This window comes from Eumetopias jubatus, unplaced genomic scaffold (assembly GCF_037043125.1).
Source record: "Eumetopias jubatus isolate StellerSeaLion01/CBP00866 unplaced genomic scaffold, mEumJub1_p1.0 scaffold_2, whole genome shotgun sequence".
Taxonomy (NCBI): Eukaryota; Metazoa; Chordata; class Mammalia; order Carnivora; family Otariidae; genus Eumetopias; species Eumetopias jubatus.
The window spans coordinates 93132054-93156819 of NW_028274808.1; the positions used below are offsets into that span (position 1 = coordinate 93132054).

At 34.6% G+C, this 24766-nt stretch overlaps 1 pseudogene; it reads left to right on the forward strand.

The window, feature by feature from the left end:
- Nucleotides 1-599: 599 nt before the first annotated feature.
- On the forward strand, nt 600-697 carry LOC114208313 (U6 spliceosomal RNA; annotated as a pseudogene).
- Nucleotides 698-24766: the final 24069 nt, after the last annotated feature.

Sequence of the window (24766 nt, forward strand, 5' to 3'; positions counted from 1 at the left end):
AGGTTTACACAGACATTTCAACCAAGGACATAAAGTGCAATTCTGAAGAAAATTTTGACACAAGCTATAGTACTCAAAATGTTAAAGCTAATCCAAACTATTTCAATCCATCTTTAAAATCTAGGCAGAGTGGATCTGTATTTTTCAGTTTTATGAATTATGCTATTTTTGGAAAAGCTTACTGTTAAACTAGTTGAATTTCTGAGTCATAGTCAATTTCTCCAAATTTCAACACATTTTGGAATTGAGTGGAAACTAATAAAACATTAATATAAATAGTGTTGAAGTTAGTACTAATCACATACCTACTATATGTGTGTAAATATAGATATACACATACTACACATTTGCATATTATGTTTAAGTATATAATACATACATACACATTCATATGTTTGTTGAATAAAATTATTCATTAGTTCATCCTCATTGTTACAGGAGCAAGCAAAAAAAACAAAAACGCTTGCACTGACTAAGCTTATATTTAATTATATAGATAAGCAAGTAAGTATTCCCAGAACCAGAAGAATGATCAAAAATGTAATTATGATTAGCCCCAATTAACAGCTATAAATCACAGAATTAAAATGCCTTTGTTCCTGCTTTGGCAGCACATATTCAAAAATTGAAATGATACAGAGAAAATAAGCATGGCCCAATGCAAGGCTGACAAGCAAATTCATGTTTTTCCATATTAGGAAAAAAAGAAAATGTTAACTGTGTGAGGTGATGGATGTTTTCATTAGCTTGAATGTGGCAATCATTTCACAGTGCATATATATATCAAAACATCACGTTGTATACCTTAAATGTATATTCAATTTTTATTTGTCAATTACACCTCAATAGGGATGAAAAAAATATTTTACTTTTGCTGCTACCACTACTCACTCTGCTATAACAAAGATGGCACATCAACATTTATATTGTTCCATTTACTATGCTCTTTTACATATGTTATCATGCTTCATATTTACAATAACCTATTATCAGTCAAGTGTCTGCTTTGGCTCAGGTCATGATTGGTATGTATTGTTATCATAATTTTATTGATAAGAAAATCAAGGCTCAAAGCTTAATTAACTAGATCAGTGTCTGATATCTAGAAGAAGGCAACAAGAATAGTAATAAATATAAAGAAAGAGCAATGTCTGTATATAAGACAATTAGTTCAAAAGACATGTTGTATTAGGATATGTCAGGTGATGAAAATATAAATATAGATATGACTTTAAGACCTATCTTCTAGATATATATGAAAACAATAATTATGATATAACATAATAAATGGTATGTTATACATATTTGCAAGGTAAATGGAAATGAGGCTTATTGCCAAGTCCTAAAATATACTTTAAAAAATAATGATGACATAAATTATTTCAACATTGGTTATTTTACATATTTATATATAGGTGAGGTGATAGATAAATTGATATAGACCAACTGTCAGAACAATAGGGAATAAAAAGAGAGAAAATACATTACTAGTTCTTAATCTGTTATTACATATGATTACATTTTTTTTAAAGATTTTATTTATTTATTTGAGAGAGAGAGAATGAGAAATAGAGAGCACGAGAGGGAAGAGGGTCAGAGGGAGAAGCAGACTCCCTGCTGAGCAGGGAGTCCGATGTGGGACTCGATCCCGGGACTCCAGGATCATGACCTGAGCTGAAGGCAGTCGCTTAACCAACTGAGCCACCCAGGCGCCCCATATGATTACATTTAATAAAACTAAAACTTTGTACAAAGTAATAAAATAAAAATAATTCAGCTCATTTTTTTTTCTGAAATGGTGGGGGGTGACTTTAATCTTATGTAGAAGTTTACAAAGATAAGAAAAGCGACAATTTCTATCCAAACTTGATGGATAGCTGCCAAATACACTTGGGTTAAATCATTTCCTTTTTGGGTTAAATTGTTTTCCTTTTGGTTTTTGTCTTTAAAGTCTTTTAATTTATTCAAAATGATAGCTCTTTCAAAGATCAGTGATTAGGGCGCCTGGGTGGCTCAGTCGTTAAGCGTCTGCCTTCCGCTCAGGTCATAATTCCAGGGTCCTGCGATCGAGTCCCACATTGGGCTCCCTGCTCGGCAGGAGGCCTGCTTCTCCCTCTCCCATTCCCCCTGCTTTTGTTCCTGCTCTCGCTATCTCTCTCTCTGTCAAATAAATAAATAAAATCTTAAAAAAAAAAAAAGATCAGTGATTAGAATAACAGGATAAAATAGCCAAATCCTTGAGTAACCAACAACATGAAATAGAAATGCCCACTCTAATGAAATAACTAGCAGTGGAGAAAATAAAATTATGAAAATACATAAACAATAAATTATAGAATAGATATAATTAATATCAGGAGAGAGACATGATAAAACATTTTGACTACTTAAATTAACAAGAGTCTAAAGAAAAAAAATTTGCTTTTGAGAAAATACAATTGGTTAATAAGACTTCCAGGTTGAAAAAAAAATTGTATGTTAGTGAACTGAACAAATGAGAATGTCTAGACACAAGCATAAAAAAACATACATTGATAGAGATAAATAGATGGTAGATAGATAGATGATAGATAGATGCCAGATAGATAGATGCCAAAGAGATAGATGGGAGATGGGAAATGGGGGAAAATGTTCAATTATGTAAAGGATAGACATAGAAAGTTAAACACTCACATATTTGGAGTTGTAAAAGTCAGTAGTTTTGGATTTATTTTAAGAACTTAAAAAAAGAAAAAATAACTTAAAAAAGAAACAAAAAATGGAAGAAAATAATAAATATATGCATAGTGATTAAGAGTATAGGGGAAAAAAGTCAAGAAATAAAGCTAAGAGTTAATTCATTGAAAGGATAAAAAAATGACAAACCTTTGTGATGGATGTCAACTAAACTTGTGTAATTATTTCCAAAATATACATCTATCAATTATTATGTTGTATATCATAAATAAATACAATGTTATATATATATCAATTAAATCTCAATAAAACTGAAAAAAACAAAATCACAAAAACTGGAGAAATTGTTTTAAAACAATAAGAGAAGTAATACCAAATATCAGGAATAAAAAATGAAAAGTAATTATATATGAGGTGCCAACCTTTTTTCTTAAAGGAACAGATAGTAAATATTTTAGGCTTCGTGTTGTAACTACTGAAATTCTTGTAACTACTCAAATAGTTTCTACTATAGTGGCATAAAAGTTATAGACCATATGTAAGTGAGTGAGCATGATTATGTTCGAGAACACTTTATTTATAAAAACTGACTGACTCTCAGGCCACAATTTGCTGACCACAGTTCTTGTTTTCTTTTTTTAAAGAGAATTCAACACTAATGTAATATTGCATGTAAACTATACTCAAATAACTTTTTAAAAAATAAAGGAAAATTTAAAAATAAAAAGAATTAAAGATTTATTTTTAAGGAATATACAATGCAAAAATCTTATACTTTTGTAGATAAAATACACATTCAAAAGGTAAATCAGGGTATATTAACAATTTTAGCTTAATAAATTTGAAATGTAAGTAAAATACACAATTGTCTAGAACATGTAATTTTCCAAAAGTAACTTAAAGTAAAATAAAAAACCAAAATTGTCCTATAACAAATCCATTTACTCAGTAGTCAAAGATCATCTCATAAGATCATTTCAAACCTTAATGGCTCTACCAGCAGATTGTTCCAAACATGAGACAAAATAATAACTCCAATATTACATATAATTATTTTGAGCAGAAAGCCAGAGGGAACATATTCCAATTCATTTTATGAAGCTATAATAACCTTGATATCAAATATAAAATAAAATCAGAGAGGGAGACAAACCATAATAGACTCTTAAGTATAGGAAACAAACTGAAGGTTGCTGGAGGGGCAGGGCACTGGGATGAGGTGACTGGGTGATGGACATTAAGAAGGACATGTGATGTAATGACCAGTGGGTGTTATATGCAACTGATGAATTACTGAACTCCAAATCTAAAACTAATGATACACTATATGTTAACTAATTGAATTTATTTATTTTTTTAGTGGGCATTTTATTTATTTATTTTTATTATGTTATATTACCATACATTACATCATTAGTTTTTGATGTAGTGTTCCATGATTCATTGTTTGCATATAACACCCAGTGCTCCACACAGAACGTGCCCTCTTTAATACCCATCACCAGGCTAGCCCATCCTCCCACCCCCTCCCCTCTAGAACCCTCAGTTTGTTTTTCAGAGTCCATCGTCTCTCATGGTTCATCTCCCCCCCAATTACCCTCCTCTTCATTCTTCCCCTCCTGCTATCATCTTCTTTTTTTAAAACATATAAGTATTATTTGCTTCAGAGGTACAGATCTGTGATTCAAGTAATTGAATTTAAATAAAATAAGTTAAAAAACAAAACAAAATGAAACTTTACCAGGATAGGAAAGGAAAAAGGAATTAAAGTCAATCTAATTTATCAGAAATAAGGAAGAAAAAATTGCAGGTTATCAGGCAGAAATCAACAATGTATTTAAAAAATATGACATCGTGGACAAAAAGATTTATTCCAAGCAAACCTAGAAAGCTGTAATGGCTTCATATGAAAATAGCAATGTGATGCACTGAAACAAAAGACTTCACAAAATCATAACTTATTTAATGCCATGGCCTTAAAAAAAATCTTACATTTTAACAACCTAACTAAAAAAGAGTGGGCTTAACTTGATAAAGTTTTTCTTCAAAAGTCCTTTGGAAAGCATCATACTTAATAAGGAAATGCTAAAGTATTTCCTTTGAGATTGGAAACAAGAGAAACATCAATGTTATAAGTAATTCATATTGGAGATCTTAGATATGGCAGTAAGGATTTTTTAAATAATAAAAATTAATGGAAAAAGGAAAACAAATGGTCATATCATGGAGGTTATTATGTGCACAGAAAATTCAAAAGAGAGATGTTTGGGTGGCTCAGTCCATTAAGCATCTGACTCTTGATCTCAGCTCAGGTCATGATCTCAGGGTCATGAATTCAAGCCACATGTTGGGCTCCAATGCTGAGCATGGCGCCTACTTAAAAAAAAAAAAAATCAAAAGAATCATCAATACTTTATACCAATTAACAGTTTTTATCAAGATTTCTTGACATGAGTTAATTATGCCAAAATGAATTGCATTTCTATATATGAGCTACAAACACAAAGTAAAACACGACAGATATGAATTACAATAAAATTTTAAAATCAAGTTATTAAAAATAAGTCTAACTAAAGAGTGCCAGATCTTTGGAAAACAAAAAACCTTGTTGATAGCAATTAAAGATGACCCAAACACATTGAGAGTTTTGCCATAATTAGATTGGCAAAGAAGTTAAAGAACTTAATGAAGTCATTTCTCTTCTAAATTTGTCTTTACTATCAATGCATCCCAAGTAAAAGCTCAGTTGGATTGCACTTAAACATTATCAAGCTAATTCTATACTGTATGTTAAATATAAAAATGCCCAAAGTTAATATAAGTTTCTTAAAGAAAAGAATAAGTTGGGGGATGTATTATAAAATATAATGATACAGTGTGGTATTAGAAAAGCAATAGATTAAATAGATAAACGGAATGAAATAGATAGACCATAATAAGAAAAATGTTTGTATGGGCACATGGTATTTGGGAGAGCTGATATTATAGATCGATGATGAAAGATGGATTTGTCAATAAGTGTTGCTGGTAAACCTGATTATGCAAATGGGAAACAATTAAAATGGCCCTTAATTCACACCATATATAACAAATTCTTCCTTGGGGAATAAATATTTAAATGTAAAAACTAGGCAAAATTTTCTCTGAGCCTTTGGTTGTTACTGCTGTTGTTCAGTATCTTCTTGTTCTTTATGATTTGTGGGGTTTTGTTTTTATTGTTTCTTGTCAAGGGTGCTGGGTTATTGGTTTCTTTGCATAAAATATGATGTTGGGTTTAGATGTCCAGCTTAAGCAACTGTTTTCTAGATAGAACTTTAATTAAAATTTGTGTTTTTAGCCTCACTTTTCACTCTCTACTTTTTTGTTGCTTTGTTTTGTTTTGTTTAAATCCAGTATCCCAGGCAGTTTGGTTTCCCCTCTACTGTACACACTATTGTTTATGTTCTGTTTGTCTGCTTTCTCTACTCTCTTATATTTCCTGATAATCTTCATTCTCCTTTCCTCCTTCCAAAAATTTGCTGAAACCTCTTGAATGCTTAAGAGCATTTCATTTCCTATGTTGTTCTATTTAATTTCCTCTTGTACTTCATTTATAGCCTAACTTAGCTGTACGGGAGATATAGTCGTATTTTTCAAACTGAATGTAAAAATACGTTGTTTTCAAACACAAGTAGTGATTAAATTTCTAATAATTGAGCAATAGTTGAGTGCTATGAATTTAATTTTCACTGACATTTCTCTCTCAGCAAGAAAAACTTTGCTCTCTTTCTCTAAGACAGTACTAAGGGGCAACTTGTTATCACCATTAAATTGTTCAGATATAGAATATACTTTGCCAGGAAGTTGGAATCATCTTATTCTCAGGATCCTTCTATAAAACAACAAACAGCTATATAAATAGGTGTTATCACTTTTATTTTGCAGCTTGAAAAATATATTTCAAATAGCCATCCTAATCAGATGTATTATTAATGAAACACACTTTCTAAGATCAAAATTTTTAGAAAGTAGATCAGATTGAATTATCAAAGTTGGCTTACAGAACATGGATTCTAGGAAAGGGAGAAAGGCTGATGGCCTTCAATGATTGTTCCTTCTGATAAAGGTGTGATCAGATGTCTCTACAGATGTCTTTTTTTTTAGTAAAAAAAACACAGGTAAAGTAAAACTCTTTGGTAGCTTTATTTAGTTTTATAGAGAAGTTTAGATAAGACTTCGGGCAAGTGAAACAGCTGTGCAGGTGGAATCTGGGTGTATTCCAATCCCTTCTTACTGAAATTCATTCCTAGTTCCCTGATTGAGTATTCAACAACTATTTCCCTTCATCTTTGTAGGAAATAATTTTGGACTCTGCTAAAATATCAGCCGCCACAATAATGTGTGGGTTTCACCTTTTAATTTTTGGAAGTTAAATATAGAGTGGACTCTTGGACAACATGGGTTTGAACTACACGGGTCCACTTATACACAGATTTTGGTTATTGTTAAAAACGGTAACTGGGTTTTCTTTTTCTTATGATTTTATTAATAACATTTTCTTTTCTCTAGCTTACTTTTCATAAGAACACAATACATAATTCATATAATATACAAAATATGTGTTAATCTACTGTTTATATTATTGGTAAGGTTTCCAGTCAAGAGTAAGCTATTAGCAGTTAAGTTTTTAGGGAAGTAAAAGTTTTATATGGATTTTCAGCTGTGTGGGGGCATCAATGCCTCTCATTCCTACATTGTTCAAAGGTCACCTGTATTTTCATATTTGGTGAGCATCTTAGTTTTGTATTTGATTTTTTTTTAATTTTATTATGTTATGTTAATCACCATCCATTACATCATTAGTTTTTGATGTAGTGTTCCATGACTCATTTTTTGTGTATAACACCCAGTGCTCCATTCAGTACACGCCCTCTTATTACCCATCACCAGGTTAACCCATCCCCCCAGCCCCCTCCCCTCTAGAACTTTCCGTTTGTTTCTCAGAGTCCATAGTCTCTCATGGTTCATCTCCCCCTCCAATTCCCCCCCTTCATTTTTCCCTTCCTGCTATCTTCTTCTTTTCTTCTTTTTTTAACATATAATGTATTATTTGTTTCAGAGGTACAGGTCTGTGATTCAACAGTCTTACACAATTCACATTGCTCAACATAGCACATAAATTTCCAAGTGCCTATCACACAGCCACCCCATCTCTCCCACCCCCACCACTCCAGCAACCCTCAGTTTGTTTCCTGAGATTAAGAATTCTTCATATCAGTGAGAACATATGATACATGCCTTTCTCTGATTGACTTATTTCGCTCAGCATAATACCCTCCAGTTCCATCCATGTCATTGCAAATGGCAAGATTTCATTCCTTTTGATAGCTGCATAATATTCCATTTTCTTTATCTATTCATTTTTCAGATGAATGTATTTGATTTTCTAAGTAGTACCCATCTGGTCACTATCTTACTCTATATTTTTTTAGAGATAAAAGAGCAAAATTTTTGGCTTTTCTAATTTTTAGCATGTTGACTAATAAAAATCAATGTCAAAATTTCTTTAATTTTTTCTGGTTACAGTCTCTTCTTTAGTTTTTTTTTTTTTTTTTTGGCTGTTTGGGGCATTTATTTTTTTTAATTTTTTATTGTTATGTTAATCACCATACATTACATCATTAGTTTTTGATTCTTCTTTAGTTTTTTATATAATCTATTGCTACTTCAAAACTGATTTAAGTGGTGACAACAATAATCTTAGCTATTTCTATATTTTCCACAATACATGTAGCATCTGAGTACCACTTTTTTGGGGAAATTTATCAGAGTTCTATGGGAGTTTTATTTTATTTATTTTTTATTTTATTTATTTATTTGATAGAGAGAGACACAGTGAGAGAGGGAACACAAGCAGGGGGAGAGGGAGAAGCAGGCTAACCGTGGAGAAGGGAGACCAATGCAGGGCTTGATTCCAAGATGCTGGGATCATGACCTGAGCTGAAGGCAGATGCTGAACGACTGAACCACCCAGGCGCTCCTGTATGGGAGCTTTAAAATGGCATTTATAATCTCCTCCAGCCCCATCCATGTTGATGTAAAAGTTGGGTATTCATCCTTTCTGGTGGCTGAGTAATATTCCAGTGAATATATGGACCACATCTTCTTTATCCATTCATCTATTGAAGGGCATCTTAGCTCTTTCCACAGTTTGGTTATGGTGACTAACATAACATAATAAAATTTAAAAAAATTAAAAAATAGCATTTATATTTCTATAACACAACAAAACATTTTGCATACTAAAATAATAAAACGTTCTTAGTTGCTTTAAATTTTCATATGATCAGAAACAGGAGACACAGGCTAAATTTCTACATGAGCAGTAGAGCTACTAATACTTGTAAAACAATTCTCCTTAATGAGACCCAAACAATGTGACATAAGGTCATTCTATCAATGAAGGAAAATCAATCCCAAGATGAGATGAACATGAATTTCTACTCCAAGAACATTTTTTTCTTTAAATTATATTAGAAAATGCTAGTTCTTGGAATTATACTACAATCTTGCTACATAAGTGTTATGGACTGGATGTTTGTACCTCCCTAAATTCATATATTGAAGTCCCAATCCCCATTGTGATGGTATTTGGAGGTAGGATTTGAAAGGTAATTAGGTCATTTATGATGAAACCCCCATGAATAGAATTAGTGCCCTTATCAGAAAAAACAGAAGAGAGATGATCTCTCTCCACTATCTTAACACATAGCTATCTGTAACCTAGGAAGTGAGCACTTATCAATAATTGAATCTGCTGGCTCCCTTAATCTTGGACTTTCCAGGCTCCTGAACTGTGAGGGATAAATTTCTGTTGTTTAGGCTACCCGCTCTATATTTTTATAGCAGTGTGAGCTAAGACAAACTTTCAGAATTTTTATTCTTTTTTTAATTAAAAAATAATAATTTGTGAGCAGAATACTTGACTACAAGAAAGCTGCTATCTATTTCCTGAATTGATCAAAAAACACATATTTTACATTTAAAGCCATGTTTTCTTAAGCCCAAAGTTTACATTATTGCTTTTATAAATGTTTACTTTATATTTGGGTAGTATAAATAAAATGCATAATATAAAAGTTACAGGCTAGGGTTTAACATTTCAAAAATGTCTGAAAAAAAGGTAAAATGCCCAGTTTTTTTCTATTTTATCTTTTTTTGTCTTTCTTTTCTAGTCCTCCAAATTTGATAACTTTTTTTAATTTGTTACATTATTTTACTTAAAAGGACAAAGTATAAATCAGGGAAATATTATACACAAGTTTTCTCTCTACCTTGATTACATTCCTGCTTTATTCCAGTTTCCATAAAATATATTATGTAAAATCGATTTGAAAATATATATTTTACAGTCAACATTTATTTGATTGTAAAAATAGAAACATCAGTATAAAATATAAGTAGATAATAAGCTTTACTCATGAGCTTCTCCATCTTTTCAAGTGGATCAGGTAGACTGATGGCACTTTAAATAATGTGTTAAATTTAGAAAGAGAATACATTAAATAGGAAAGAAAGTTGTTGAAAATAGGAAAACCTTTCCATTAAGGGTTTCAGATATGAAATGTTCTATTCAGACATAAACTAAGCTTAAAATGAGAGATTTTTTTTAACTGAAAGAGCTAGAGAGTAATTAAAGGTAATTGGCATGTTATTATTCTTAAAAGGTTCCCTTTTCTGTTCTAAGAATACTAGGGAACAATTGAATAGATAAAAAGCGAACTATAAATTGCCAAATAGATCTTTTGTATAATAATACGTCTTTCTAGACAAAAGATATTTCAAAACCATGAAAAAGAGGGAGGTGTATTTGCCTGACTGGCCCACTCATCCTGCCTGGCCACAGTGAAGTTGCCTCAGATTTTTAAAACACAGTATTAGAAGCCATCTTAGTAGGTTAAGAGGACTCAGAAGTGAACATGATAAACTTGAGGGGGACCAGTTGGTTGCCAGAACTTAACACTAGGTGAGTAGAAAATCACTTGATAAATGAAATTGAAAGCTGAATAAATACTTTTATTTAAGAACACCTATGGCAGATTGAGGCTGTTAACATTATTGATCCAATCTGGGAAGCCCTCCCTCTTGCCCTTTCTCTCTCCAAATCCTGCATATTTTTTTTTTTCAGAACTGGATCAATACAAATTCTCATTATGAAGCTGTTTATTTACTACTCTATCCTTCAATGAACTCTTTTGCAAAGACTTCTATCCCACCCACAGTCAATAGAGTGGCACATTATTCCTCTCTTATCTTTAGTCTCTCAGACCAAGTAAGACTCTTTCAAATGTTTACTATAATTAATCTAATCTTAATCCAATTAAAATATAACCCTTACTCCTGCATTCTCTCTAAAACAACATGTTTTTTTCTGATTCATAAATTTGCCATGTTCATTAAAATTAGGTATTCTGTACCTTCACTATTTCTTCTATTTTGAAGGCAAAAATTGTGTTTTTCCACATTTTGTTTATTTGTATCTTCTTTTCTTTATGATTTATTTCTTGAAGACTCCCAATATATTTTATTTGGGAACATCACAACTTGTTAAATAAAAGGGAATATATTGAAGAATTTGAGTAGATGTTTTTCTTCATGCTGAACATAGAAAAGGCATTTATTAAAGTTAAAACATTCTTCATAGCAATTGCACTACTCATACCACTTTTATACTGCTTAGATATGACACATTTTACAAAATATGAAACATTTAATATATAAAATTTGACGAGTTTGGGCTTATGTTGACACTTGTGATACTATCACCACAATAAGAGTAATAAACATAGTCATAACCTCCAAAAGTTTCTTTGGGTCCTTTTGATTTTTTTTTTTTGGTCATAATAAAAAATAATCAAAATCTACCCTCTTAATACACTTTTTAGTGTACAACACCATACTGTTAACTACAGTTTCTACATTATACAGCAGATATCTAGAATGTATTCATCTGGTATAACTGTAATTGTACATTCATTGAACAACATAAACCAAAACAGCTCTTAAACACCTCACACACAGGGCCCAAAGTTAAATTTATGTACGAATGAAAAGCTGATCTATATGTGGATATTTTACATTTAATTTTAAACTTGATGAGGATAAAGTTAATATAGTCATTATCAACCACATTACAAGACATAACCATAAGGTGTATTTCTTTCTAACGTTCTAGGATTGTGTTGAAGTTCAATGTAGGAACATAAAGACAACCATGGTCTCCTATCCTATATATTATTAAGCCCAAAGACTGTATCTAGATTTCAGATGTAAGGGTTCAGAATATGTCACCCCAGAAGGTGCCACTTTGGCATACTGATTATTTTGAATTAAAGGTACTTGAGAAACAGCTGGTGCAGGGAGACTCGGGCCCTCATTTGTCCCCCTGAAAGCAGGAGATATATCTTCAATGTCAAATGTACCCTTCCTGTACCAAGAAGGTAGAAGACTTCCTTATTACCAGAGACAAGGAATTTAAGTCCAAGAAGGCTGCATAAGTAAAACTTGTTACTTCTTCAACACTTTATGAAGTTTTGCCCAAATCTAAGCCCAAATCACTTTGTCTTGTTAATTCTTCACAAATGAATTGTTTCTTTTCTAAAAAGTATAAAACCTTCCTGCTTTGGTCACTTCTAAGAACCTTCTATTTTGCGGGGGTTTCCATATTTCTATATGTATGAAATTAATTTTATTTTTCTCTTGTTAATATATTTTAGTTCAATTTAGATCAAAGAACCTAGGAAGGAGGAAGAGAAACATTTTCTGCACCTACGGTTTAGTACCCAATGTACAGCTCTCCACTGGCTAGACATCCTTTGCTCCAGGGCTTCTGAGGCTGAGAGATCTGGGGACCCTGGCAAGAGCTGGCAGAAGTAAACGTTCTTAGTACATCAAGTTTCCAGATTTGTGCTTGCAGAATCCAATGGAAGTCAAAGTGGTAAGAGTTGTTTCGTGTTTTTTGTGTTTTTTTTTTTTCCTTTTTTAAATGTAGATTAGCAGGAGAAAATATTTGTGTGAACTGGGTTCTTGGGTATGGTGACCCTGAGAAAGATTGTGTTATGAGTATTCTTGATTTCTATTGATCCCTTTCCTCCCAGAGATGGTCATTGTTCTCTTTTGTCTCTGTCTTTCATATCTTTTGTCACAAGGAGGGAAGTCATAGGGTAGAATGCAGGCATCGTGTATTGTAAGTCTGCAAACTGGCCTCACAGACTGGTGAGTTCATGGTTCCCATCAGACAAGTGTCTGTTTAGATATATTTTGCAAGTGTCTGTTTAGTTAAACATTATATTAAAAGGAGATGAAGCTTTGCTTTTGTCTGGTTCTATGTCCTTTGTGACCACTGGGCTTTGTGACCACTGAGAATACTCTTTCTGGCCTCCACCAGCCAGAAAGTGCACATGTCACTTTGCATGTGGCAACCAGCCAAATAGGCTGGGATCCGAGACACAAAGTGACAAACAGGATTCTCTATGACCATGCCAACTGTCAGGGGAGTTATCTTAAGGGGTCCTAGTTTCAACCTTCATTGTCTCATTAGTGCTGGAAAAGTGTTATTCCAGGAGAGGCCACCCAGTGTCACAGATTATCAGGTCTGTGACTGGAGGCATCTCACATTCTCTTGGGAAACTGGAGGTACCATTTCCCTAACACCATTCTATCTGCTAGTGATAATGAAGGTCTTTGCTTTCTTAGGCTAACTCTAGGAGTGAATTTTCTAGATTTTGTGAGGGCTGCATATTTTGTACCATCTTTGCAGACAATACTTGTGTCCATGGTTAAGACATAAAAAAACTTATTGGTTTGAGTCACTATTAAGATTAATGTACCCTTGAGGGGCACCTGAGTGGCTCAGTCAGTTAGTTGTCCAACTCTTGGTTTTGGCTCAAGTCAAGATCTCATGGGTCATGAGATAGAGTCCCGCATCTGGCTCTGCACACAGTGGGGAGTCTGTTTGGGGATTCTCTCTTTCTACCCCCCCGCCCCATGCTGTGCTCACTCTCTCTCTCTCTCTCCAAATTAAATAAATAAATCTTTTAAAAACGATTAATGTACTTTTGAAGTTCTTATTAATCAATAGCCTAACAATGGACCCTTTAAGTTGGAAAAATTTCTATATCTGAAAAGAAATTCTAGAGAGCTATTATCCTCAACAATTATCTTATTGGTATCTATGGAAAATCAAATTAAAAATAGGACACAAAAGAGTATAATGTCTAGCCTCAGGGATCTCTTTAACAAAATTAAAAACCAAATTAGAATATAAATTAAAATTTACATCTGATGTAAGTTCCCCTTCTCAAAAGCCAGCCAATTTCCTTGGCAAATTCTCATTCTTTTAAATACCCAGCTGGCTTTTTAAAATTCCTGTACCCTAAAAGATTTACAAAGAACATTCCAGCCTGGTCTCCAGGTCCACTAAAGAGGTTACTCATGTAAAAACTGAGAGTCACATAGTAAATTTAGCAGAAGGACCTGGGATAGACTGTAGGGCTCACTTTACTGTCCCATACAGCTCCTCCTACTTTCCAGGGCTCTGTAATCAGGCTCGTCCAGTTTCAAGCCTTCCTATGCAATAATCTTTATGAATGTATCCAGGACCCCCACTGTAAAGAATTCAAGTCCCCTAGAAAGCAGCAGATATATTAAATTATAAAGCCCTTTTACCTCTGCTTTCAGAAGATCCCACCAAACTTAGAGAAGAATTAGAAAAATTAGTCACCATTCCCAACACTACTCACAGGAATTTTGGCTGCTGAGGTAAGTTTTTCTCACCTATGATTATTCTGTAGTTAACAGAGCAAGCCAGCTACTCCTCTGGGGAAAATTTCCCTCACAGAGGAAAGAGATGACCAGAATTTCTCCCGGGCCATCCTACAAATGATAAGGAAATTGATCACCTAGAGGCTTATATTCAGAGGCTGAAGAACGTAATGGTAAAGATTTTTCTCCCAAAGATGAATTGGCCCAATGTTGATTCTAAATTCAGGAAAAGAAGAGAACATTCAAAGGTCTTTTTTGAATGCTTTATACAGAATTTTAAAAGCATCCTGCCTTAAGCCCTAAAGCTCCAGAACATAGAAATCTTTTGGTTCCCACCTTAGCAGGAAAGCTTCTCCCTTATAAAAAGACACAAGTTAAAGATAATGTAATTGGATGGGTGGGTCAGCTCCTTGATATTATTTTAGGCTGTAACTCAATTTTTTGAGGAAGTAAAAGCAACTGACCTTGTCTTAGAAATTAGTCTTCACAAAACCAGAAATGCTGCTCTAGAAACAATTAAAAATTCACCCATCTTTACCAACCCCCAAACCTTCCCTATTATCTAAAAATGCTTGCAGATATTATGAAAGATCAGGACATTGAAACAGAACTGTTCTAAAAAAGAAGGAAAAATTTATATAGAAATTACTCTGGACTTCTGATAAAAGACAAATATACCTAACATTCTTAGGAAAAAACTTACATTCTTTCTCTGTCTATAGAAGACATAAATTTTACCGTATCTTTGTTATAAACATCCAGATAACTAAAACACCTCCCACAATCCCCTAAGACTGAAGAAAGAAAGAAAGAAAGAAAGAAAGAAAGAAAGAAAGAAAGAAAGAAAGAAAGAATGAATGAATGAAATATAATAGAAACTAACCCAAAATGCTTTTCAAGTTCTCATGATCTGGGATACTTATGGTAAATAAAATGTAGTTTAAGTTTTTTGGTTTTATTAAAATAGTTTTGTCTGCGGAGTAATTTATTTATTTATTTATTTTAGAGATAGAGATTGGGAGGGAGGGAGACAGAGAGATAGTTTCAAGCAGACTGATATGGGACTCAGTCTCATGGTGCTGGAATCATGACCTAAGCTGAAACCAAGAGCCTGTTGCTTAATTGACTGAGCCACCCTCTTCCTTTTTTTACTCAATGGTATCTCCCTGTTTTCATATTTAGTTTTCTTCGTTCACCAACTCTTTTTTTGTTTCTAAGATTTCCCCTTTCTCAAAAACAAATTAAAAATGATAAACAACAAATACTGGAGTTAAAGAGCTTCACTGATCAATTCCATCAACTATTTAAGAAGGAATAATATAAATATAAAATAAACTCAAACAAAATAGATGAAGAAAAAGCTTCCCAATACATTTTGAAGACAGAATAACCATGTTGGCCATGAGACCAGAAACTGACAAGGAAAGAAAATTACAAATCAATTCATTCATTTCCAATAATTTCAAACACTGAATAAAAGTATTAGAAAATGAAAACCAACAATATATAAAAGTGGTTAGTATGCAATCAATTGTTGTGTTTTAATACTATTCTTTACTAATTATTCTCACTGAGCATACAAGATATTCTGAATCAGGGTCAGATTTCTTAATAAGTATATAGATCCCCTCTTTAGTTCTTACCCCTGGGAAAATATTGCAAGATCCAGACCAGTTGAGCTAAGTGACTAATGAGGCATCCATACATGAGGGACAAGGAAAATGGATGTTTCTCTACTACTAAGAGAAAGGGAGATAGCTGTCCCTTTTTCTTTTTCTTTTTTTTTTTTAGAACTTCTTTTAATATTTCTTTTTTTAAAAAAGATTTTTATTTAACTATTTGAGAGAATGCATGAACGGGGTGGTGGGCAAAAGGAGAGGGAGAAGTTGACTCCCCGTTGAGCAGGGATCCTGATGGGGGACTCGATCCCAGAACCCCAGGATCATGACCTGAGCAGAAGGCAGAAGCTTAACCGACTAAGAAACCCAGGTGTCCCTCCCTTTTCCCTTTGGAAAGGGTACCTTTCTTACTCTAACCATAAAGTATGTAAATGAAATCTATCCAAGAGCCAAGTGACAGAGATTTCTAGGTTCCATGCTTCATCTCCTCTTGAAATTTAACACCTTTTTAAAAATATTTTATTTATTTATTTGAGAGAGAGAGAGAGCAAGTGTGCACATGAATGGGGGAAGGGTTGGAGGGAAAGGGAGAAGCAGACTCCCCGCTGAGCAGGGAGCCTGATGCAGGGCTCAGTCCCAGGACTCTGGGATTATGACCTGAGCAGAAGCCAGACATTCAACTGACTGTGCCACCTAGGGGCCCCAAATATAAACACCTTGTAACAATAAGAAACAATGTAAATGTTTTTGGATACAAAATTTGGATATAAAATTTGGATGCAAAAATTTTAAAAACAGTCCCACTTCCCTAAGTATTCCCAGAACATTGATATTTCAATTTTTCCTATAGATAAATAGGAAAAGACCCAAAGTCAAGGAAATATTTTGGAGGAAATGAATTACTAATATTTATATAGCTTGAATTATTCTAGTTTCTGTATTTTATATTCCAGAAAAATATCTGACTAGATTTTGTTTTTCTAGCATCAATTACTTCCTTTTTTATTAATTAGATTTGCTGGCTACTAGGTATATCACTTTTATTAATTTAATTTTGAGCAGAATGGGATTCTATTTTATTTGATTTTCAGAAAAGGTTTCCAAAACCAAACATGTGATTTCCATTGGTATACATGCCACCTTGTTACATCTAACTCTTTCTTTCCTCTAATACAGCTACCAAAATAGTATTTAACAACAAATGATTCATGAAGCCAATTGAAAAATGTTTACGCTATATTAGACAACTTGATGAAAATGCATTAAGTTCATGAGTTTCTAAAGATTTGTTAGTGCCTGGAATCACTGTATGGAGACATCCAGGAAAAAAATCTTTCGGTATAAACTATGCAACAGTGAAAAATCAATAAAGCATACTAATATTTTCATATGGTGACAAAACCTGTCCATATTAATCTTTACTAAGCAAATAATTTCAAATGAAACATGATTTTCCCAAACCAATATTTGTTTTTATATCAAATTCAGTTAAGTTCAATGAACATTTGTTGAATTCTCTAAGTTCTAGATACTGTGATTCATCCTGGTAATGCTAAGAACCTCTCCTTTCTTTACCTTGAAATCACAGGGAGGAGAGAGAAGCTTAGACATGTACTCAATGAAATATGATAAATAGGGAGGAAGAGCAAGATGGCAGAGGAGTAGGAGACCTAAATTTCATCTGGTCCCAGGGATTCAGCTAGATAGTTATAAAACCATTCAGAACACCTACAAACTCAACAGGAGCTCCAAGAAAAGAATAGCAGCAACTCTCTGAACAAAAAAGCAACCATTTCCTGGAAAGTAGGATATGTGGAGGAATGAATTCCAGGCAATATTTGAGAAGATAGACCAAGGCGGGAGGGAGCCTCCCTCAGCATGCTACCAGCAAGTGACAGAACAACGGAGCACAGAATTGGAACTTTTAGAAGTCTACTTTGCTAAGAGATGGTTCTCCAGTGGCTAAGTGGGGGGGGGGTGGGGGGGTGGGAGGGGTAAGGGGGTGTGGAACCTTTGCTGGAACAGTGTGGTCTCAGGACCCACGGGGTCACAGAAAAACTGGGGGTGCCTGAGTGTGGCAGAGTTCCCAGGTATTGGAGCAGGGAAGCCGGCTCCAAAGACGGAGCTGAGGATTGGGCTCTAGCTCGGGGGTTGCCATAAACTGTGATCCAAGGGCACAGTCAGCCCACTGTTCTTTGAGCCAGGACCAAACAAGCGGAAGATCCAGGGAACCTCCCCTTCCTCCCCCAGGAAGAGTTGCACAAAAGGGAATCTGCTGGGCTTGGAGACTCCAAAGGAGGTCATGTGCCAGAGATAGAAACCCTTGGTCACAGGCTGGGTGAGCACGGAGCGCGGCCGGGACCCAGGAGACAGGAGTCATTGACTGCTTTTCTCTGAGGGCTCACTGAGGAGTGGGGCCCTGAGCTCTCGGCTCCTCCAGGACCAGAGATTGGGAGGCCGCTATTTTCTTTCTCTTCCTCTAAAGCTGTACAGAAAGCTTTCAGGGAACAAAAGCTACCAAGAGCAAACCTGAGCAGATTACTTAGCCTGGCCCCTGGCAAGGGTGGTGCAAATCCACCTCAGGCAAAGACATTTGAGAATCACTGCAACAGACCATTCCCCCAGAAGATCAGGAAGAACATCCAGTCAAGACCAAGTTTACGGATCAATGAGACTACAAACCCCAGCACTAGGGGAATGCAGCACATAGAATTCATGGCTTTTTCCCCATGATTCTATAGTCTTTCAAAGTTAATTTTTCAATATTCTTTAATTTTTTTTCTTTTTCTATTCTTTTTAGTTGAATTTTTCTTCTTCCTTTTTTCAACCAATTTCTTATAAATTCCTTTTTTAAAATCTTTTTTAACTTTCATTTTTTCAGTCATATTCTATCCCTTCATTGTATTTAACCTTATTTTTTTTATATATATAAGTTTTTCTTTCTTTAAAATTTTGGGATACAGTTTCTTCTAACAGATCAAAATATACCCTAATTCTAGTGTATGACGTTCTCGTGGTTTCTTACCTGATAACATTCTCTCCTTTTATTCTTTTTAATTTTTTTATTCTTTTTCCATCCAAATTCTTTTCTTATCAATTCCTTTTTAAAAATCTTTTTTAATTTTCATCTTTGCAGTCATATTCTGTCCCTTCATCATATTTACCCTTATTTGTGTGTGTGTGTGTGTGTGTGTGTGTTTGTGTGTGTGTGTGTGTGTGTGTGGGTATACGAAACGTATATATATATATATATATATATATATATATATATATATATATATATATAAGGTTTTCTTTCTTTAAAATTTTGGGAGGCGATTTCTTCTAACAGACCAAAATACTCCCAAAATCTAGTGTGTGGCACTGTTCTATTCACCAGCCTGATCATATTCTTTTTTTTTTTTTCCCCTTCCCCCCCCCCCCCCCAGTTTCGGGTCTCTACTGATTTGTTTAGTATATATTTTTCAGGAGTTGTTGTTACCCTTTTAGCATTTTGTTCTCTCATTCATCTATTCTTTTCTGGACAAAATGACAAGATGGAAAAACACCTCAAAAACAAAACAAACAAACAAACAAAAAAACCAAAAGGCAGTATTGACTGCCAGGGGCCTAATCAATACAGACATTAGTAAGATGTCAGAACTAGAGTTCAGAATGATGATTATAAATGTACTAGCTGGGCTTGAAAAAAAGCATAGAAGATACTAGAGAATCCCTTTCTGGAGAAATAAAAGAACTAAAATCTAATCAAGTCAAAATCAAAAAGGATATTATTGAGGTACAATAAAAATGGAGACTCTAACTGTTAGGATAAAAGAGGTAAAAGAGAGAATTAGTGATATAGAAGACCAAATGATGGAGAGTAAAGGAACTGAGAAAAAGAGATAACTACTGGATCACGAGGGGAGAATTCAGGAGATAAGTGATCACATAAAATGAAACAATATTAGAATTATTGGGATGCCAGAAGAAGAAGAAAGACAGAGAGGGGCAGAAGGTATATTGAGCAAATTATAAACTAGAACTTCCCTAATTTGGGGAAGGAAACAGACATCAAAATCTGGGAGGCACAGAGAACCCCCCCGCTCAAAATCAATATTAAGATAGGTCAACATCCCAATATCTAATAGTAAAACTCACAAGTGTCAGAGAGAAAGAGAAAATCCTGGAAGCAAATTGGGACAAGAGGTCTGTAACTTACAATGGTAGAAACATTAGATTGGCAGCAGACCTATCCACACAGCCCTGGCAAGCCAGAAAGGACTGGCATGATTTATTCAGGGCACTAAATGAGAAAAATATGCAGCCAAGAATACTGTATCCAGCTAAGCTGTCATTGAAAGTAGATGGAGAGATAAAAAATTTCCAAGACAAACAAAACTAAAGGAATTTGCAAACACCAAACCAGTCCTACAAGAAATACTGAAAGGGGTCCTCTAAGCAAAGAAAGAGCCTAAAGGTAACATAGACCAGAAAGGAACAAAGAAAATATACAGTAACAGTTACTTTACAGGCAATACAACGCCACTAAATTCACATTTTTCAAAAGTTATCCTGAACGTAATATGGGCTAAATGCCCGAATCAAAAGACGCAGGGTATCAGATTGGATAAAAAAAAAAAAAAAAAGACTGATCCATATGCTATCTGTAAGAGACTCACTTTAGACCCAAAAACACCTAGAGTTTAAAGTGAAGGGGTGGAAAACCATTTACCATCCTAATGGACATCAAAAGAAAGCTGGGATGGCAATCCTTATATCACACAAATTAGATTTTAAACCAAGGACTATAATAAGAGATGAGGATGGGCACTACATCATACTTAAAGGGTCTATCCAATTTGTAAGATGATCTAACAATTGTAAATATCTATGCCCTTAACAATTGTAAATATCTATGCCCCTAACACGGGAGCAGCCAATTAATAACAAAATAAAAGAAAGACATTGACAATAATACAATAATAGTAGGGGACTTTAACACCCCCCTCGCTAAAATGGACAGATTATCTAAGCAAAAGATCAACAAGGAAATAAGGCTTTAAGTGATACACTGGACCAAATGGACTTCACAGATATATTCAGAACATTCCATCCTAAAGCAACAGAATACACATTCTTCTCTAGTGCCCATGGAACATTCTCCAGAATAGATCACATTCTAGGTCACAAATCAGGTCTCAACCGGTACTAAAAGATTGGGATCATTCCCTGCCTATTTTCAGACCACAGTGGTTTGAAACTAGAACTCAATCACAAGAGGAAAGTTGGAAGAATTAAAATACCTGGAGGCTAAAGAGCATCCTACTAAAGAATTAATGGGTCAACCAGGAAATTAAAGAAGAATTTTAAAAAATCATGGAAACAAATAAAAATGAAAACACAACTGTTCAAAATCTGTGGGATGCAGCAAAGGCAGTCCTGAGAGGAAAGTATATAGCAATACAAGCCTTTCTCAAGAAACAAGAAAGGTCTCAAATACACAACCTAATCCTACACCTAAAGGAACTGGAGAAAGACCAGCAAATAAAGCCTAAACCCAGCAGAAGAAGAGAAATAATAAAGATCAGAGCAGAAATCAATGAAATAGAAACCAAAAGAACAGTAAAACCGATCAATGAAACTAGGAGCTAGTTCTTTGAAAGAATTAATAAGATTGATAAACCCCTGGCCAGACTGATCAAAAAGAAAAGAGAAATGACCCAAATAAATAAAATCATGAATGAAAGAGGAGAGATCACAACCAACACCAAAGAAACACAAACAATTATAAGAACATATTATGAGCAACTCTATGCCAGCAAATTAGATAATCTGGAAGAAATGGATGCATTCCTAGAGATGTATCAACTACCAAAACTGAATCAGGAAGAAATAGAAAACCTGAACAGACCCATAACCAGTAAGGAAATTGAAGCACTCATCAAAAATCTCCCAACAAACAAGAGCCCAGGGCCAGATGACTTCCCAGGGGAATTCTACCAAACGTTTAAAGAAGAATTAATACCTATACTTCTGAAACTGTTCCAAAAAATAGAAATGGAAGGAAAACTTCCAAACTCGTTTTATGAGGCCACCGTTACCTTGATCCCCAAACCAGACAAAGACCCCATCAAAAAGGAGAATTACCGACCAATATCCCTGATGAACATGGATGCAAAAATTCTCATCAAAATACTAGCCAATAGGATCCACCAGTACATTAGAAGGATTATTCACCATGACCAAGTAGGATTTATGCCTAGGATTCAAGGTTGGTTCAACATCCGCAAGTCAATCAATGTGGTACAATACATTAATAAAAGAAAGAACAAGAACCATATGATCCTCTCAATAGATGCAAAAAAGCATTTGACCAAGTACAGCATCGTTTCTTGATTAAAACTCTTCACAGTGTAAGGATAGAGGGTACATACCTCAATATCATAAAAGCCTTCTATGAAAAACCCACAGCAGATATCATTCTCAAAGGGGGAAAAACTGAGAGCTTTCACCCTAAGGTCAAGGAACACGGCAGGGATGTCCATTATCACCACTGCTATTCATCATACTACTAGAAGTCCTAGCCACAGCAATCAGACAACAAAAAGAAATAAAAGGCATGTGAATTGGCAAAGAAGTGAAACTCTCACTTTTTGCAGATGATATGATACTTTATGTGGAAAACCCAAAAGACTCCACCCCAAAACTGCTAGAACTCATACAGGAATTCTGTAAAGTGGCAAGATATAAAATCAATGCAGAGAAATCAGTGGCATTTCTATACAACAACAACAGAGCAGAAGAAAGAGAATATAAGGAATTGATCCCATTTACAACTGCACCCAAAAACTTAAGATAGCTAGGAATAAATCTATCCAAAGAGGCAAAGAATCTGTACTCAGAAAACTATAGAATACTGATCAAAGAAATTGAGGAAGACACAAAGAAATGGAAAAATGTTCCAGGGTCATGGATTGAAAAAACAAATACTGTGAAAATATCTATGCTACCTAGAGCAATCTACACATGTAATGCAATCTCCATGAAAATACCATCTACTTTTTTCAAAGAAATGGAACAAATAATCTTAAAATATGTATGGAACCAGAAAAGACCTCGAATAACCAGAGGAATGTTGAAAAAGAAAAGGAAAGCTGGCAGCATCACAATTCCGGACTTCAAGCTCTATTACAAAGCTGTCATCTCAAGATAGTATGGTGCTGGCACAAAAGCAGACACACAGATCAATGGAACCGAATAAAGAGTCCAGAAATGGACCCTGAACTCTATGGTCAACTAATCTTCGACAAAGCAGGACAGAATATCCAATGGGAAAGACAGTCTCTTCAACAAATGGTGTTGGGAAAATTGGACAGCTGCATGCAGAAGAATGAAACTGGACCATTTCCTTGCACCACAAACAAAAATAGACTCAAAATGGATAAAAGACCTAAAAGCAAAACAGCAATCCATCAAAATACTAGAGGAGAACACAGGCAGTAACCTCTTCGACCGCAACTACAGCAACTTCTTGCTAGAAACTTCGCCAAAGATAAGGGAAGCAAGGGCAAAAATGAACTATTGGGACTTCATCAAGATAAAAAGCTTTTGCACAGTAAAGGAAACAGTCAACAAAACCAAAAGACAAGGGACAGAATGGGAGAAGATATTTGCAAATGACATATCAGGTGAAGGGCTAGTATCCAAAATCTATAAAGAACTTATCAAACTCAACACCCAAAGAACAAATAACCCAATCAAGAAATGGGCAGAAGACATGAACAGGCATTTCTGCAAAGAAGACATCCAAATGGCCAACAGACACATGAAAAAGTGCTCAACGTCACTCAGGATCAGGGAAATCCAAATCAAAACCTCAGTGAGATACCACCTCACACCCATCAGAATGGCTAAAAATAACAAGTCAGGAAACGACAGATGTTGGCAGGGATGCTGAGAAAGGGGAACCCTCCTACACTGTTGGTGGGAATGCAAGCTGGGGCAGCCACTCTGGAAAACAGTATGGAGGTTCCTCAAAAAGTTGAAAATAGAGCTACCATACGATCCAGCATTTGCACTATGGGTATTTACCCCAAAGATACAAATGTAGGGATCCAAAGGGTCACATGCACCCCAATGTTTATAGAAACAAGGTCCACAATAGCCAAACTATGGAAAGAGCCGAGATGTGCATCAACAGATGAATGGATAAAGAAGATGCAGCCATCAAACATAAAATGTTGACATTTTCAATGACATTGATGGAACTGGAGGGTATTATGTTAAGCAAAATAAGTCAGTCAGAGAAAGACATGTATCATATGATCTCACTGAGATGAGGAATTTGAGAAGCAAGACAGAGGAACATAGTTGAAGGGAGGGAAAAATGAAACAAGATGAAACCAGAGAGGGAGACAAACCATAAGTGACTCTTAATCTCAGGAAACAAACTGAAGGTTGCTGGAGTGGTGGGGGGTGGGAGGGATGGGGTGGCTGGGTGATGGACATTGGGGAGGGTATCTGCTATGGTGAGCGCTGTGAATTTTGTAAGACTGATGAATCACAGATCTGTACCCCTGAAACATATAATACATTATATGTTAATAAAAATTAATTTTAAAAAAGAAATATGATAAATAATATGATAATCATACTTTTTCTTAGTTTCAGGTATCAATTTTTTATTT